Source organism: Sapajus apella, unplaced genomic scaffold, assembly GCF_009761245.1.
Source record: "Sapajus apella isolate SASKATOON/1434 unplaced genomic scaffold, GSC_monkey_1.0 scaffold7, whole genome shotgun sequence".
In the NCBI taxonomy this organism is placed as follows: domain Eukaryota; kingdom Metazoa; phylum Chordata; class Mammalia; order Primates; family Cebidae; genus Sapajus; species Sapajus apella.
In genome coordinates this window covers 3,497,826-3,516,062 of record NW_022436947.1, presented here as the reverse complement: position 1 = coordinate 3,516,062, position 18,237 = coordinate 3,497,826, and the positions used below count along the sequence as shown (strand labels likewise).

At 42.4% G+C, this 18,237-nt stretch overlaps 1 long non-coding RNA gene across 1 annotated transcript; it reads left to right on the top strand.

The window, feature by feature from the left end:
* Positions 1 to 1,665: 1,665 nt before the first annotated feature.
* On the top strand, positions 1,666 to 17,884 carry LOC116550001. The gene is made up of 4 exons (XR_004268195.1): positions 1,666 to 1,774; positions 2,637 to 2,646; positions 11,853 to 11,858; positions 17,875 to 17,884. It is a non-coding gene; the product is annotated as an uncharacterized LOC116550001 (long non-coding RNA).
* Positions 17,885 to 18,237: the final 353 nt, after the last annotated feature.

Below are 18,237 nucleotides of genomic sequence, written 5' to 3'. Positions count from 1 at the left end.
CAATCCCTATTAAGCAGTAATGTTAGAAGCATATTTTTGGTGCCACAAAAGAAATAGCACTTGAACATAAATTTTCTCAGCAAGGCAATTTTTACCTCTATAGAAGGGTGCATCTCATGGATGGAGCAATGGCGAGAGCACACCTGAACAAGACAAGGGAAGGTGTTCTTATCCCTGACGCAGTCACCCCTACTGCTGCGTCCTTCCCCTACTGGCTAGGGTTGGGCCACACAGTCTACTCCGATTGGCTATTTTTAAAGAGAGCAGGAGTATGAGCCAGAGTGACAGGGTGAGTAGTTTTGGTGGGAAAGACGGTTCCAGAACAGGTAACTAAAGGTGACTTAGGTCAGAGCAAGTAACCAGGATGAGTCAGGACTCTAAATTTGTGGATTAGGAGGGTGATGTGTGAGTGGGACATGCAGTTTTGGTGAGAGGAATAGGTGCATGTAGCCAGGGGAACAGGCGTGAGCTATTGATTAAAACTAGCGAGAAGATTGTTTACTGAAACTAGGGGCAAAGAGATGAAGAGAAGGAGAACGTTAATTTCAAAATGGAGAACAAAGAGCACAGAAACTGAACATACTGGTATACTGATTCTTTGAAGAGAAATTTGGAACTCACTGTATTCAACAGTAATGTGAGGAAAACCCACTGTGTCAGTAGAGGAAGCCTCCAGACAAGTGTTTTCAAATAAATTTCACTGCTCAGTTCAAAAAGATTTTCATCTGAAGTGCTTCCTTTTCACTCCTACCCCAACACTCACTCTCAAGGAATTTGTTTTGTTTTGTCTTCTGTCTTTTTTCTTTTCTTTCTTTTCTTTTTTTTTTTAAGAGACAGGGTTCTGTCACTCAGGCTGGAGTACAGTGGCAGGATCCTAGCTCATTACAGCCTTGACCTCCTTGGCTCAAGCACTCCTCCCACCTCAGCCTCCTGAGTAGCTGGGACTATAGGCACATACCATCACGCCCAGCTAATTTTTGGAGAGATGGGGTTTTCTATGTCACCCAGACTGGTCTGGAAATCTTGGCCTTGAGCAGTCCTCCAGTCTCAGCCTCCTGAAGTGCTGGGATCATAGGTGTGAGCCACTGTACCTAGTCCTGGGTGGGCTTTTTTTTTTTTTTTTTTTTTTTAAGACAGGGTGTCACTCCTTTGCCCAGGGTGAGGGCAGTGGTGCGATCACGGATCACTGCAAACTCGATCTCCGAGGCTCAAGCCACCCTCCTACTTCAGCCTTGCTCAGAGCTGAGACTATAGGTGCTCACCACCAAGCCTAGCTAATTTTTGTTTTTCGTGTGTTTTTGTTTTTGTTTTTGAGGTGGAGTCTTGCTTTGTTGCTTAGGCTGGAGTGCAATGGCACCATCTCGGTTCACTGCAAACTCTGCCTCCTGAATTCAAGTGATTCTCCTGCCCCAGCTTCCCAAGTAGCTGGGATTACAGGCACGTGCCACCACATCTGGCTAATTTTTGTATTTTTAGTAGAGACAGGGTTTCACCATGCTGGCCAGGCTGGTCTCAAACACCTGATCTCAGGGAATCTGCCCATCTTGGCCTCCCAAAGTGCTGGGATTACAGGCATAAGCCACCCTGCCTGGCCAGGTGTTTTCATCTGATGTTTAAATTTGTTCATCTACTGGGCCTTGTGTTAAAGAAAACATTACTAAGTTTTAGGTGCAGTTCTGTCTCCAAATGATCAGACTTCTGCCACCAGGGTTCTTTTAAGACAGTACTACATGTAAAAGGGAATTTGGCTTTCACTTTATTTAATATCTGAATTGTTGGGCTTAGGTCAATAATCACAGAAGTAAGCAGTCTCTATTGTGAGAAAAAATTATAATCAGTATTCATCTGTTTGATTTGTAACTGTTCTAATTGTGTCATTTGTATTGTTTGAAAGTATTTCTTCTATAAAATTAAACTAACCTGCCTTAAGAAAATGTTTTAATTTAATTTAATTTTAAAAGGCCTGGTGTGATGGCTTATGCCTGTAATCCCAGCACTTGGAGAAGCCAAGGTTGGAGAGTCACTTGAGCCCAGGAGTTCAAGACCAGCCTGGGCAACATAGCAAGACACTTGTCTTTACAAAAAAAAGTTTTAATTAACCTGGTATGGTGGCAGGCACTAGTAGTTCTAACTACTTGGGAGGCTGAGGTGGGAGGATCACTTGAGCTTAGAAATTCAAGGCTTCAGTGAGCTACGGTTAGAGGCATTCGAACCAGAATGACTCCATCTTGAGTAGTGGCTGGGTAAAATGAGGTCAGGCATTCTTAGTCACAGGATGAGATAGGAGGTCAGCAGGAAGAGATGCAGGTCATAAAGACCCTGCTGATAAAACACAATGGGGTAAAGAAGCCAGCCAAGACCCACCAAAACCAAGGTGGCAATGAAAGTGACCTCTGGTAGTCCTCACTGCTCATTATCTGCTAATCACAATGCATTAGTATGCTAAAAGACACTCACATCAGAGCCATGACAGTTTATAAATGCCATGGCAATGTCCAGAAGTTACCCTATATAGTCTAAAAAGGGGAGGAACCCTCAGTTCTGGGAAATCCCCACCCCTTTCCTGGAAAAATCATGAAAAATCCACTCCTTGTTTAGCATATGCTCAAACAACAACCATAAAAATAGCCAACCAGGTCAGGTATGGTGGCTCAGGTCTGTAATCCCAGCTACTCAGGAGGCTGAGACAGGAGAATCAATGGGACCCAGGAGAAGGAGATTGCAGTGAGCCAAGATCCTGCCACTGTACAGCCAAACAGCAGCCCACGCTGCCGCTCTGCCTATGGAGTAAACATTCTTTATTCCTTTACTTTCTTAATAAACTTGTTCTCACCTTGCTCTATGGAGTTGTTTTATTTCGTTTCTGTTTTAATTTTTGCCCTATGGATTTGCCTCAAATTCTTTCTTGCATGTGATCCAAGAACCGTCTCTTGGGTTCTGGATCGGGACCCCTTTCCAGTAACACTGTTATGGGGCCACTGTACTCCAGCCTGGGCAACAGAACAAGACCCTATCTACCAAAAAAAAAAAAATTTTTTTTAAGGAATTAGATTTATTGAGGTACAATTATTATTAACCTCAATAAGAATCTGAGGCAAAATTAATAAAGGAAGTTTATTTGGACCAGTGGGCTGCAGCCCAGGACACACTTCCAAGTTTCCTTGAAAAGTCCACTGTTCAGCCTTTGTTACAGCAGGATTTTAAAGACAATGGGCACCAGGAATGGGCTGGTTCAAAGTTGTCTCACAGGAATTCTTACTGGTTTACAGAAATAACTTTGGTTTGTGATTGGCTATACATTGTTGAGCTACAGGGTATGAGTTATGGTGTCCAGCATGTGGCATTTTACAGCTACTTGGCATCTGTCAGTCTGGAACCCACATACCAAGGGGCTTCAAGAGGTAATTACTTAGCCTAACGGGGGAGTGAGAGGAGACTGCTGTTGCATGTCAAAGCCTTTCTGGGCCTGATCATTAAATGGGGCTCACATTTCTCAGATAAAAAGTTTCTTTTCTTTCTCATTATAGCAGAGTAAAATCCATTCTTTTAAGGTGTACAGATCTGAATTTTGACAAGCAAAAAAGTTGTGTCATAACAATGTTGAGTTTTGCCTGAGCCCTGTGATCTCAGATAACAGTGATGATGAAGAAACCTCCCAACCTTTTGTGTTTCAGGAACCAACTTATTGCAAAGAAGGACCCTTCCCCAAGAGACTCAGATATCTCCCTTGCTTTCCCATAATAAAACAAAGCCAGGCACACACCCTCCAAATTCCCACGTGTTGCCTCCTAAAGGATTAGCTGGACAACTGAAATTAAAGATTGAGGGGTAAGTCTCAATCAGGGAGGTTTATCAAGCCAGTTTTAAGGTGTGACCAGGGAAAAACATAAGCCACAGACACACTCATGGCTGTTTTCTGGAGAGGTTTCCAGGAGTTTTCGTATTTATATATTTCTTTAAGGGGTGGAGAGTCATATAGGGTAGATAGTAAGACAAGCAGCCACATTCCCGTGAGACGTTAGTTAGTGCCCAGGAAATCTACATTTTATATAAGATGAGGTGAATTTTTCAACAGGAAGAGGGAATAAAGGAGAAGTCAATTATTCAGATGTTCCTGGTGTAGGTGGAGGAAATGATTCTTGCTTGTTAATAGACACAATCAGTTTTAGGAGCTAAACTTAGATTGTTGACCTGATTTACAACTGGCATGTCCTTGTTTATGGGAAGTCCGCAAAGAATTTACTTATGAATGCTCTGTGGGGGCAGCCCTTGGAAGATCCATTTACCTTTCCCTGGGGATCTGGCTGATGGGTAATGGTAGTAACAGCTATTCCTTTGGAAGAGGGTATTCAAGGACTCAGCCTCTGCTTAAGCTTCCTTTTTGCATAAGAAGTTTGCTGGTTCCTAAGTACTACCCAGGCTGGAGTGCAGTGGCACCGTCACAGCTCACTGCAGCCTTGAGCTCCTGGGCTTAGGCCATCATTCCACCTCAGCTTCTCAAGTAGCTGAATATAGGCATGCATCACCACACCTAGCTAACTTTTAAAAATTGTAGATTTTTTTGTTTTGTTTTTCTTTTTCGGTTTGTAGAGATAGGTTCTCATCTTTTTGCCCAGGCTGGTCTTGAACTCCTGGCTCAAGCAGCCTTCTGCCTCAGCCTCCCAAAGTGTGACCATTACACCTGGCCAAAGCAAGTGCTTTTAAACAGACTTCGAGATCCTCTCCTACTTTCCAGGCTCCTGAACTTTGATCCACCCTCAGCCTGAGCTGAGGTATACAACCCTTCCTTAGAGAACCCGCCCAAGAATAAGATGACCTCAGTCTAAAACATTTTCTTTCCATCAGACCACCTCCATCCTTTCATCCCATTTCCCCACACCTTTCTAGCTTCGTGTACTTTTCCCTTTAATAGAAAAGCTCTTTCTGCCCAACCTTTGGGACACCTGGAGATCACAGGGCAAGAGCATTCTTCCGGTTGGAAATAGTCTGTTTTCCTCCTCTACCAATTATTCTTTCAAAGTACTGTTGCCCCGCCCGGGCTTATACACTGTTTTGCTTTCTGAGGTTCCAGTTACCCGGGGTCAACCTCGATCTGAAAGTAGTATCTTAATAAATGGAAAATTCCATAAATAAACAATTCATGAGTTTTAAATTGTACACTGTTCTAAGCAGCGTGATGAAATCTCGCACCATTCCACCTGGGAAGTGAATCAGCCGTTCATCCAGTGGACCCATGTTGTACACACTGCCCACCCAGAAATCACTTGGTAGTTGTCCGGGTTACCAGACAGAAACATTATACATAGGACGGTGTGTATCTGCAGTTTCAGGCATCCACTAGGGGTCCTGGGATGTATGCAGATAAGGGTGGGGGGGTGGGGAACTTTTGTATTTCCTGACCTGAATTCAGGAGTTGTTTTTTATTTGACGGTAAATAAAATTAAAATATTTTACCCCAAAGTATATTTCTCTGACATATTTTGAAAAGGCTGTTGCTTGGCTAGCAACCAGAGTGGCCTTGCTAAATTGTCTTAAGTGGGGAAATTTTGGATCTATAAAAACATCTCCGCTAATGAAGCCATGACCTCTCCCTCTCTATCTCTTTCCCAGATACAGCAGAGATTGAGAGTCTGACACCTTTAAAAAGTCTGAAAAGAAACATTTATCTTCCGTTCTCTCTGAGGGAGGCTTCATCTATATAACAAAGCCACCTTTGCTAGCCAAGCCTTTTTTTCGCCCTTCCTACAAACTCTTTTATCAGAATCCAGGCTAAAGTGATGGACAGAAATTGTAAGTGAGGCACAGAAACAGCTAGATTGGATACAGGTTGGCATTTGCCTTATTTGAACACAATTTGAACACTCAGCAGTGTATGAGTGGTTGAAGTATGGCTGCTGGGATTAGCCAAGACTCAGGGATTGTTACAGGCACATATTCCTAGGTGAGGTTTTCAGCCCTGTCTACCTATTAAGTTAGGTTGCAATGGCCGGGCGTGGTGGCTCAAGCCTGTAATCCCAGCGCTTTGGGAGGCCGAGGTGGGCGGATCACGAGGTCAAGAGATCGAGACCATCCTGGTCAGCATGGTGAAACCCTGTCTCTACTAAAAATACAAAAATTAGCTGGGCATGGTGGTGTGTGCCTATAGTCCCAGTTACTCGGGAGGCTGAGGCAGGAGAATTGCTTGAACATGGGAGGCAGAGGTTGCAGTGAGCCGAGATCATGCCACTGTACTCTAGACTGGCACCTGGTGACAGAATGAAACTCTGTCTCAAAAAAAAAAAAAAAAAGTTAGGTTGCAGTTCATCCACAAGGACTCAAATATAGAAGTATGGAGTCCTTCTCAGGCCATGTTTAATTCACTTTAACAAATCCCCCCTTTTGGGCATTTCTCAGTTTTGGGAAATTGACCAAAACTTTAGTCACCATCCTAAATGCACTTCTTTGATCTTGAAACCCACTGGGAAACAGTAGAACATGAGTTTTGCAAAGGTAAGAACAAGGACTAGAATAGAGGTAACTCCTTCTGCCGAAATGTCCTGTTTACAGGAGAAAGCAAAACCTGGTGTGTTCTAGGATCAGAAAAACTTGAGCTGAATTACATTTAACACATAGGATCTATGCGTTTCCTTAAAGTCTTAGTTTGGCTATGTCACATTTAGCACAACCGACTCCATTTTGGTTTGGTTTGGTCTGTTGGGGCCTAGTACGTGAGCTCAGTCCAAAACAATGTCCTCCCATAATTTTGTTTAAAAGTTTTGATCAGGTTCTCACTTAGGTGAAAATGTGTCCAAAACTTAGGGCCTAAGCGCCACTCTCAGTTACCACCATTCTGGGTTTCTGATCTCAGCATGCCATCCATAGGTTAAGGTGTCCTCACAGTCACACATTTCTTTCGGCTCTTGTCATTCCAGTTGAAGAGAGACCATTTGACATTCTAGAGCTGGCTGCATGCAAACACTTAAAGCCTTTGAGAGAATACAGCACACCAGGGAAACTATTATTATGACTATCAGGAGAATAATACCAAGACTTTGGAGTATGCACGCCTTACAGTGTTCCCATAAACCAAACTACCTAAAATCAAATAGATCACAGAATGAGGTAGACGAAGAGTTGACTCCCTTAGCAGTCTTTTCATGAATCCCCTACAGCTGAATCTGTTAATACCCGATGTTTTCTTCATAGGCCGTAAGTGCCAGCAGCTGCACAGATACTGTTCTGTTTACAGCTAGTGCTCGACTTACGACCACGATTGGTTCCGACAGACCGGTCGTAACACGATTTGGTCGTAAGTTGAGTAGGCTATATGCACGCAGAGATGGTAGTGCTGCCGGAAGCTGGTCCGCACTGTCGTACGCCCAGCTGGGCAACGTTTGCGCTGCCAGATGCGGAGCAGTCGTGGCTAGCGACTGTGGTCGTAAAGTCGAATGGTCGTAAGTTGCATAGGTCGTAAGTCGATCAATACCTGTACCAATTCTATTCTTCTTATTATTATTATTTTGAGACAGAGCCTCTCTCTGTCGCCCAGACTGGAGTGCAGTGGTGTAATCTCGGCTAACTTGAACCTGGGAGGCAGAGGTTGCAGTGAGCCGAGATCACACCACTGAATTCCAGTCTGGGTGATGGAGCGAGACTCCATCTCAAAAATAACAACAATAACAACAACAACAAACAATTTTAACATTAAATACATCCATATGCCTTTTCTCCTGTGAAGGAGAAATCACTGCCTCACGCCAGTGATTTTTCAGTGAATCTTTAGGGAATCAAAAGCCATGGCCCCCACAACCACAAACACCACTGCAACAGAGATATATTATCCCTCTCGTCAAAAAGTTAGTTCATCCCGTTTGGAATTAACTTTCCTCCCTCCACGCTTGGCAGCTGTTACGTATCTCGGTAGGTTTGCCTTTTCCTGAATGACGTTAATACAGAATCGTGCAGTACCTAGCCTTTTGAGATCCATACAAATCATTGCCAGGATTAGCGGAACACTCTTTTCACCACTGGGTCATTTCCATTGCGAAGGTTCACCAAAATGTGTTTATCTCTTGGCCAGTCGATAGACATTTGAGTTATTTCCAGTTTTTGTGAAAATGAATAAAGCAGTTTATATATTCACATAAAGCCTTCTATATAGACATAATTTCAATTTTCTCAGGTTAATACTTAGGAAAGAGGTTACTGGATACATTTAGTAAGAGTATGTTCAACTTTATAAGCAACTGCCAAATTCTGCAAAGTGCTTGTATCATTTTGTTTTCCCACTTTCAGGAAAAGGAAAACCCGAAGAGAAAAGTTTTAAAGATCGACCTATGAACTTAGTACTGAATTGTGGCACACAAGGTTGGATTCTGTCAAATATTTCAGTGATGTGTACTGATTACAACCTTGGCTATGAGATGAAGCACAAAGGCAGGATAACATCCATCATGCCTCTCCAGACCCTAGGACACATACATACCTGTTCACCTTTTACCCTATATATATTAGCCACATATTTGCTTTATCGCATACAAAGTAGCTCTGAGCACTCATCAGGATTGTAAGAATGTCATCTTTTTTTTTTTTTTTTTTTTTAAGATGAGTTTCACTCATGTTGCCCAGGCTGGAGTGCAATGGTGCAATCTCAGCTCACGGCAACCTCCACCTCCCAGGTTCAAGCAATTCTCCTGCCTGAGGCTCCTGAGTAGCTGGAATTACAGGCTCCTACCACCATGTGGCCAGCTAATTTTTGTATTTTTAATAGAGATGGGGTTTCATCATGTTGGCCAGTCTGTTCTTGAACTCCTGACCTCACGTGATCCACCCGCCTCAGCCTCCTAGAGTGTTGGGGTTACAGGCATGAGCCACTGCGTCCAGCTTGAGAATATCATCTTTGTTTCACTGACCCTTTCTCCCATTTCTATGTACATATAAAGACTGTCCCTGTGCAGCTCACTCTAGGCCACATTCTCAGTTTGTGCTGAGTCTGTGTTTCCTGGGCTATTGGTCCTCAAATTTGGCTCAGGATAAAATTACTTTAAATTTTCTTGAAGTGGCCAGGCGTGGTGGCTCACGTCTGTAATCTCAGCACTTTGGGAAGCTGAGGCAGGTAGATCATTCAAGCCCAGGAGTTTGAAACCAGCCTGGCCAACGTGGCAAAACCCCATCTAAAATACCCCATCTAAACCCCTTACTAAAAATACGAAAATTAGCCAGGTGTGCTGGTATATGCCTGTAGTCCTAGCTACTCAGGAGGCTGAGGCACAAGAATTGCTTGAACCCTGGAGGCAGAGGCTAAAGTGAACTGAGATCACGACACTGCTCTCCAGCCTGGGCAACAGAGCAAGATGCTCTCAAAATAAATAAATATTGGCGATGACACATTCCTCATAAAAAAAAAGAAAAGAAATAAATAATAAAAATAATAATAATAAACACTTGAAGCTATAGGGCCTACTATTTAATCTTTCAGTCGACATTAGTAGCAATGTAAAGGAATCACAGTTGCATCCCGTCTTTGGCAGTACTTTGTATTATCAGAGTTTGGGACTTTTTTTTTTTTTTGAGACGGAGTTTCGCTCTTGTTACCCAGGCTGGAGTGCAATGGCGCGATCTCGGCTCACCGCAACTTCCGCCTCCTGGGTTCAGGCAATTCTCCTGCCTCAGCCTCCTGAGTAGCTGGGATTACAAGCATGTGCCACCATGCCCAGCTAATTTTTTGTAGTTTTAGTAGAGACGGGGTTTCACCATGTTGACCAGGATGGTCTCAATCTCTTGACCTCGTGATCCACCCGCCTCTGCCTCCCAAAGTGCTGGGATTACAGGCTTGAGCCACCGCGCCCAGCCCAGAGTTTGGGACTTTTATTCACTCTAATAGGTATATAAGGATATCTCATCGCAGTTTTAATTTGTATCTCCCTAATGACTAATAATGTCAAGTTTTTTTTGGTTTTATTTTATTTTATTTTTTTGAGACAGAATTCGAATCTTGTTCTGTAACCCAAGCTGGGGTGCAGTGGTGTGATCTCAGCTCACTGTAGCTTCTGCCTCCTGGATTTGAGTAATTCTTGTGCCTCAGCCTCCCAACTAGCTGGAATTAGAGGTGCATACCACCATGCCCAGCTAATTTTTGTATTTTTAGTAGAGGCTGGGTTTTGCCATGTTGGCCAAGCTGGTCTCAAATTCCTGATCTCAAGTGATCTGCCTGCCTTGGCCTCCCAAAGAGGCCAAGGGTTTACAGGTATAAGCCAATGTCCCAGCCTGATGCTGAGTATTTTGATGTACTTTTTTGCCATTTGTATTTCTTCTTTGGTGAAGTATTTAAATCTTTCACTCACTTTTTTGTTGCTGTTTTTTGAGACAGAGTCTCGCTCTGTCTCCCAGCTGGAGTGCAGTGGCATGATCACAACTCACTCCAGCTTCCACCTCCCAGGCTCAATCAACTCTCCTGGCTCAGCATCCCAAGTAGCTGAGGCTAAGGCATGTGCCACCATGCTCAGCTAATTTTTCTGGTTTTGTAGAGATGGAGTCTCACTATGTTGCTTTGGCTGGTCTTGAACTCCTAGACTTAAGCCATTCTCCTGCCTCAGCCTCTCAAAGTGCTGGCATTATAGGTGTGAGCCACAGCTCCAGGCTGCTCACTTTGTAGTTGGATTATTTTATTATTCATTTATTATTAGTTTTGTTATTAGTTTATTAGCTGGTGGATCACTTGAGGTCAGGAGTTCAAGACAAGACTAATAATAAACATTGAGCATTGTTTATACAGTCTACATATAAATTTTATCAGAAATGTGGCTTATGCCAGCCAGTGACTTATTTTTTCATCTTTTTTAACAACGACTTTCAAAGAGCTAAAAGGAGTTTGTTTTTAGAGGAGTTCAATTTATTATTTTTTTCTTTTAAGGTTGTGCTTTTGGGTTCTAAGAAATCTTTGCCTAACCCAAGGTCATAAGGTTTTTCTCCTGTTTTTTTCTTAGAAATTATGGGTTGAGGCTGGGTATGGTGGTTCACACCTATAACCGCAGCACTTTTGGAGGCTGAGGCTGGTGGATCACTTGAGGTCAGGAGTTCAAGACCAGCCTGGCCAACATGGTAAAATTCCATCTCTACTAAAAATACAAAAATTAGCCAGGTGTAGTGGCATGTGCCTGTAATCCCAGCTACGTGGGAGGCTGAGGCAGGAGAATCACTTGAAGCCCAAGACAGAGGTTGTAGTGAGCTGAGATGGCACCACTGTACTCCAACCTGTACAACAAAGTGAGATTCGTCTCAAAACAAAAAAAGAAAGAAATTATGGGTTGAGTTCTTGCTTTTGCATATTGTTGTAACACTATTTGTTGAAAAGACTATTATTATTTGTTGAAAAGACTCCATTAAATTGCCTTACTTAATGGATTCTTCATTCTGTTCCATTGATCTCTTTTGCTGATACCACATTGTCTTGATTACAGGACATTTACAGTAAGTCTTAAAATCAAGTAGTATGAGTCTACCAACTGTCTTTCTTTGCAAAATCTTTTTGGCTATTCTAGTCCATTTGCTTTTTTGAAATCATCTAAATTATTACAGTGAAAGAGATCTGATTGCCATCTTGCCATTAACCTCCAAGCTGTTCTTGTTCATTTCTGGGCATAAGCCAAGCTAACCACATGAGAAATTTGTTTAGCGTTTAACCTTGCAATGTAGATGATAACAGCTCTTTCACAAAACAAACTCCTTTCTTGCCTGGGGACCAGACCACCTTTGAACGACAAATTAGCCACATGATCAGAAATTATGGTTTACAAGTCATGCATGCAGAGGTCACAAGATACCTAACCTTTTCAATTGCTCCTATGGATAACATCACTATTATAAAAGATCAGATTGGTGTTCAAGATATTTTTTTTTTTTTTTTTTTTTTTTTTGGAGATAGGGTCTTACATTGTCACCCAGGCTGAAGTACAATGGTACAATCATGGCTCACTGCAACCTTGAACTACTGACCTTAAGTGATCCTCCTGCCTCAGCCTCCCAAAGAGCTGGGATTACAGGAATGAGCCACTACACCCGGCCTGAAATATTTTTAGACCCTGTCTTATGATGGACCAGCTGATGCCATCCAGACCAGTAATCTGGTGTAACCAGTTCTGCCATCCCACCCAGGAACAGAAGAGAACAAGAAGAACCCACTTCCACCCCGTATGATTTCATCTCAAATCCAACCAATCAGCATTCCCCATTCCCTGGCCACCTGCCCACTAAATTATTATTTTTTTAATCCCCAGTCTCCAAATTTCCAGAAAGGCTAATTTTAATAATAAAACTCTGGTCTCCCTTTTAACCAGCTCTGAATGTATTAAACTCTTTCTCTATTGCAATCCCCCTGTCTCTATAAATTGGCTTTATCTGGGCAGCAGAAAAGGAGAACTCATGAGGTAGTTATGCTTTCATATACATTTTAGAATCAATTTGTGAGGTTTTATCAAAAACGTCTGCTGAGATTTCGATAAAGATTTGTCTCCATGGATAAATTTGGGAGAAATTGACATCTTTTTTTTTTTTTTTTGAGATGGAATCTCACTCTGTCATCCAGGCTTAGAGTGCAGTGGCACAATCTTGGCTCACTGCAACCTCCTCTTCCTGGGTTCAAGCAATTCTCATGCCTTGGCCTTCTGAGTAGCTGAGATTACAGGCATGTACCTTGATGCCTGGCTAATTTTTGTATTTTTAGCAGAGACAGAGTTTTGCCATGTTGGCCAGGCTGTTCTCAAACTCCAGATCTCAAGCAATCTGCCCGCCTTGGCCTCTTAAAGTGCTGGGATAACAGGTGTGAGCCACTGTGCCAAGCCTCTCATAGCTTTTTTAATAGACTCTAAGTTTTTCTACATAGACAATTATGTCACATACAAATAATGACAGTTTTCTTTCTTTTGCAAATATATGCTTCTATCAGGTGATTGCACTGGCTAAGATCTTCAGTACAATGTTGAATAGAAGTGATGAGAGCTAACATCATTTTCCCTGATTTTTTTTTTTTTTTGAGACAGAATCTCACTCTGTCACCCAGACTAGGGTGCAATGGTGTGTTCTCAGCTCACTGCAACCTCCACCTCCCGGGTTCAAGCAATTCTCCTGCCTCAGCCTCCCAAGTATCTGGGATTACAGGTGCAGGCTACCATGCCCAGCTACATTTTCCCTGATCTTAACAGGAAAATACTTACTCTTTCATTTTTTAAGTCTGATATTTTCTGAGGTGTTTCACAGATGTCCTTTATAAAGTTGGGGAAATTCTCCACTATTCTTAGTTTGCTGGGAACGGATATTCAATTTTATCAAATGCTCTTTCTGTGTCTATTGTAATGGTCATATAGTTTTTCTTTTCTTTTTTTTTTTTTTTTTTTTTTTAGTTAAAGGCTTTTTTTTTTAACCACGGCTTTGGTCAATGGTGTGATCTCAGCTCACTACGACCTCTGCTTCTCAGGTTCAAGTGATTCTCCCACTTCAGCCTCCTGAGTAGCTGAAATTACAGGCACCCACCACCATGCCCTGCTGATTTTTGGATTTTTGTAGAGATGAGGTTTCACTATGTTGACCAGGCTGGTCTTGAACTCTTGACCTCAGGTGATCCACCTGCCTTGGCCTCCCAAAGTGCTAGGATTACAGGTGTGAGCCACCGCACCCAACCTTCTTTTTCTTTTTTGAGACAGGGTCTCACTCACTCTGTTGCCCAGGCTAGAGTGCCATGGCATAAACACAGCTCACTGCAGCCTCGACCTCCCCAGCTCAGGTGATCCTCCCACTTCATCCTCCTGAATAGCTGGAACCACTGGCATTCATCACCATGTTTGGCTGATTTTTGTATTTTTTGTGCAGATGGGGTTTTGCTATGTTGCCTAACCTGGTCTCGAACTCCTGGGCTCAAGCAATCCACCCACCTTGGCCTCCCAAAGTGCTGGGATTAAAGGCTCATGCCTTTACTATGCTTAGTCTCATGTAATTTCTCTTTAGTCTGTCAATACCATGGATTATGTTGTTTGACTTTCAAATACTGAATCAATCCTGCATTCCTTATATAAACTCCACATTTTTAATTAGCTTCCTGCTGAATCCAATGTACTAATATATTAAAGATTTATATTCATGAAAGATATTGGCCTATGGAGTTTGTTTGCTCGAAAGTTGGTTACAGACATTATGACAGGTCACCCCTAAATATACGGGCATTGCCCTCCACACAGCAGCAGAAGCCAGCCCAGGCCTAATATTTCCCAACCTCCTTTCCTCCCACACCACAGAGGCTCCCAACAGAGATCAGATGGGAAGCCCACTGACACTTGGAAGAACTAAGAAACATTCTTGTTCCTTTGGTCCCCAGCATCTCCCATTCCCACCTAGCAGCCCCAGTAGCCCCACCAGGTGTTTTCACCACCACAGATGGCACCAGCAAAGATTGAGGAGAGCCCTGGCAGCACTGGGCAAGCTTATAATTGTGCTATCCTCCCTGTAGTACTGACGTCTCTCATGCCCACCTAGCAACACCAGGACCTGAGAAGTATATTCTGCCTAAGCAGGTGCCCCAGAAGCCCCAGGGGAATGAAGCAGACCAGAATAGCACTATGAAAGCTCTGAAAACTAAATTGTTCTGGGGCCCACAGCCCAAAAACATAAGCTAAGACTCACACATTAAACCTATACAGGTAATTACCTGCTAAAACAGAGGATTTAAATAGGATTCAGTCTCCTAGCATAAAATCAGAAATGTCTAGGATACAACAGAGAATCATTTATTTTATCAAGAACCAGGAACATCACAAATTGAAATCAGAAAAGACTATCAACAACCAGTAATGAGATGAATCAGACATAGGAACTATCTGAAAAGGGTTTTAAACCATCATTTAAAAAATGCTCTTGCAAAAGGCCGGGCACGGTGGCTCAAGTCTGTAATCCCAGCACTTTGGGAGGCCGAGGCGGGTGGATCACGAGGTCAAGAGATCGAGACCATCCTGGTCAACATGGTGAAACCCCGTCTCTACTAAAAATACAAAAAATTAGCTGGGCATGGTGGCGCGTGCCTGTAATCCCAGCTACTCAGGAGGCTGAGGCAGGAGAATTGCCTGAACCCAGGAGGCAGAGGTTGCGGTGAGCCGAGATCGCGCCATTGCACACTCCAGCCTGCTGGGTAACATGAGTGAAACTCTGTCTCAAAAAAAAAAAAAAAAAAAAAAAAATGCTCTTGCAAGTAATTACAGATTTTCTTGGAAGAAATGAAAAAATAGAAAATTGCAGCAAAGAAATCTAAGTTTAGATCATTAACATTATAAAACTGAAAAATATAACGACCAAAATCAAAACTCAATGAATGGGCTCAATAGTTGAGTGGAAATGATAGAGAATCGAATCAAAAACTTGAATCCAGACCAATAAAATTTATTTGACCTCAACAACACAGACTTTTTTTTTAAGTCTAGGAGTAAAGAAAAAAGAACAGATCCTAGAGAACTTTTGGGACAGTAACAAAAGTTCTTAGATTATTATCATTGAAGTCCTAGGAGAGAAAGAGTGGGGGACTGAAACAGTGTGTTGCCACAATGTAGTTACGTATTTACATGTCTCTCTGATGCTGTAATAGCCACTGCACCTTTGTCTTTAGTTTTCATAGGTTTAATATGATATGTCTTGGTTTGGATTTCTTTTACTGAGGATTTGCTCAGCTTCTTTAATCTGTAGGTTATGTCTTTTACTAAATTTGGGAAGTGTTCAGCCACAAGGCTGGGTGCGGTGGCTCACATCTGTAATCCCAGCATTTTAAGAGACCAAGGTGGCCAGATCACTTGAGGACAGGGGTTTGAGACCAGCCTGGCCAACATGGTGAAATTCCCTTTCTACTAAAAATACAAAAATTAGTTCAGTGTGGTGGCAGGCACCTGTAATCCCAGCTACTCGGTAGGCTAAAACATGAGAATTACTTGAACCCAGGAGGCAGAGAGGCTGCAGTGAGCCAAGATTGCACCACCGCATTCCAGCCTGGGCAACAGAGCAAGACTACATCTCAAAAAAAAAAAAGGTGTCAACAGCATACATAAGTAGAGAAAAGAAAAATTACTCAACATATGGCTTGGAGACAATGTCTTCCCACTTGGAACAGCAAAATTTGGTCTCTACCTCACTCACCTGTTAATGAGTATATACAGATTTTTTGTTATTAAAATATTCTAATAAATTCTCCACTCTCTTTGGGCATGAAAGTCACTTGAACCAGAAGTTTAAGATCAGCCTGGTCAACATAGCCAGCCCCCGACTCTACAAAAAATAAAAACACTAGCTGGGCATGGCAGCACACACCTGTAGTTCCAGCTAATTGGGAGGCTGAGATGGGAGGATCACTTGAGCCATGGAGGTCAAGGCTTCAGTAAACCATGACTGTACCACCGTGCTTCAGCCTGGGCAAAATTTATCATAGTGCTAATTATAATTTTAGATCATTTTTAAAGCCTAATTGTCCATCAATAGGAAATCAATAGAACTATTGTTCATTCTAAAACTAAATACTTGACCAGCCATTTTTTTTTTTTTTTTTTTTTTAAGATGGGATTTCACCATGATGGCCAGGCTGGTCTTGAACTCCTGACCTCAGGTGATCCACCCACCTTGGCCTCCCAAAGTGCTGGGATTACAGGCATGAGCCACTGCGCCCAACCAGCCATTTTTAAAACAAGGATACATACCTGTATTAGTGATATGAACAGAGCTCTATGTTGTATTGTTAGGTTAAAATGCAGGATATAATATATCACTCCAGTATATACAAATAAGCATTTTTATATGTACATATACGTCCTACAGCTAGAAAGATATGACAATCAAGATTAAATATATAAAATATTCTAGCAAAAAAAAATTAAACCTCAACCCAATCAAACCTTTAGATCTAACTTCCAGTTTTACCAGAAATTTCAGGGCAAAAGGAGCATGACAAATGATACCATCTAAATTCAGAGTGTAGAAAATTCAATAACTAAATGGAATTGTTATCAAAGGGATGAAAGATCTGGGTTTTTTTATTAAAAGAAATTTGTGAGATAAATCAACCAAATGCAGTGTACAAACCTGCTTGAATTGTGAGTCAAACATCGGAACACAGGCTGGGTGCAGTGGCTCGTGCCTGTAATCCCAATACTTTGGAAGGCTGGGGTGGATGAATCACCTGAGGTCAGGGGTTTGTAACCGGCTGATTAACATAGAGAAACTCTGTCTCTAATAAAAATACAAAATTAGCTGGGTATAGTGGTGCATGCCTGTAGTTCCAGCTACTTGGGAGGCTGAGGCAGAAGAATTGTTTGAATCCAGAAGGCAGAGGTTGCAGCGAGCTGAGATCATGCTATTGCACTCCAGCCTAGGCAAGAAGAGTGAAACTTCATCTCAAAAACAAACAAAAACTTTGGAATACAGGCTGGGTATCAGAGGATATTAAGGAATTAACACTTTTTTTTTTGGTCAGGTGTGATGATTTTTTTTAATGTCCTTATCCACTGGAGTACATACAGAAGTATTTATAGGTGAAATGCTGCAATTTAATATAAAATAAGCAAATAAAGAAAGTAGAGGAGTGTATTGGTTCATTTTCATGCTGGTGATAAAGACATACCTGAGACTGGGTAATTTACAAATGAGAAAGGCTTATTGGAGTTACAGTTCCACATGGCTGAAGAGGCCTCACACTCATGGCAGAAGGTAAAAGGCACATCTCATATAGCAGCAGATGAGAAGAGAGCTTATGCAGGGAAAATCCTGTTTTTTAAAACCATCCAATCTGGTGAGACTTACTATCACAAGAACAGCATGGGAAAGACCCGCCCCCAAAATTCAATTACATTCTACCGGGTCCCTCCCATGACACATGAGAATTGTGGGAATTAATACAAGTTTATATTTGGGTGGGGACACACTCAAACCATATTAAGAATTATACATCAAGGCCGGGCGCGGTGGCTCAAGCCTGTAATCCCAGCACTTTGGGAGGCCGAGGCGGGTGGATCACAAGGTCAAGAGATCGAGACCATCCTGGTCAACATTGTGAAACCCCGTCTCTATTAAAAATACAAAAAATCAGCTGGGCATGGTGGCACGTGCCTGTAATCCCAGCTACTCAAGAGGCTGAGGCAGGAGAATTGCCTGAACCCAGGAGGCGGAGGTTGTGGTGAGCCGAGATCGCGCCATTGCACTCCAGCCTGGGTAACAAGAGCAAAACTCCGTCTCAAAAAAAAA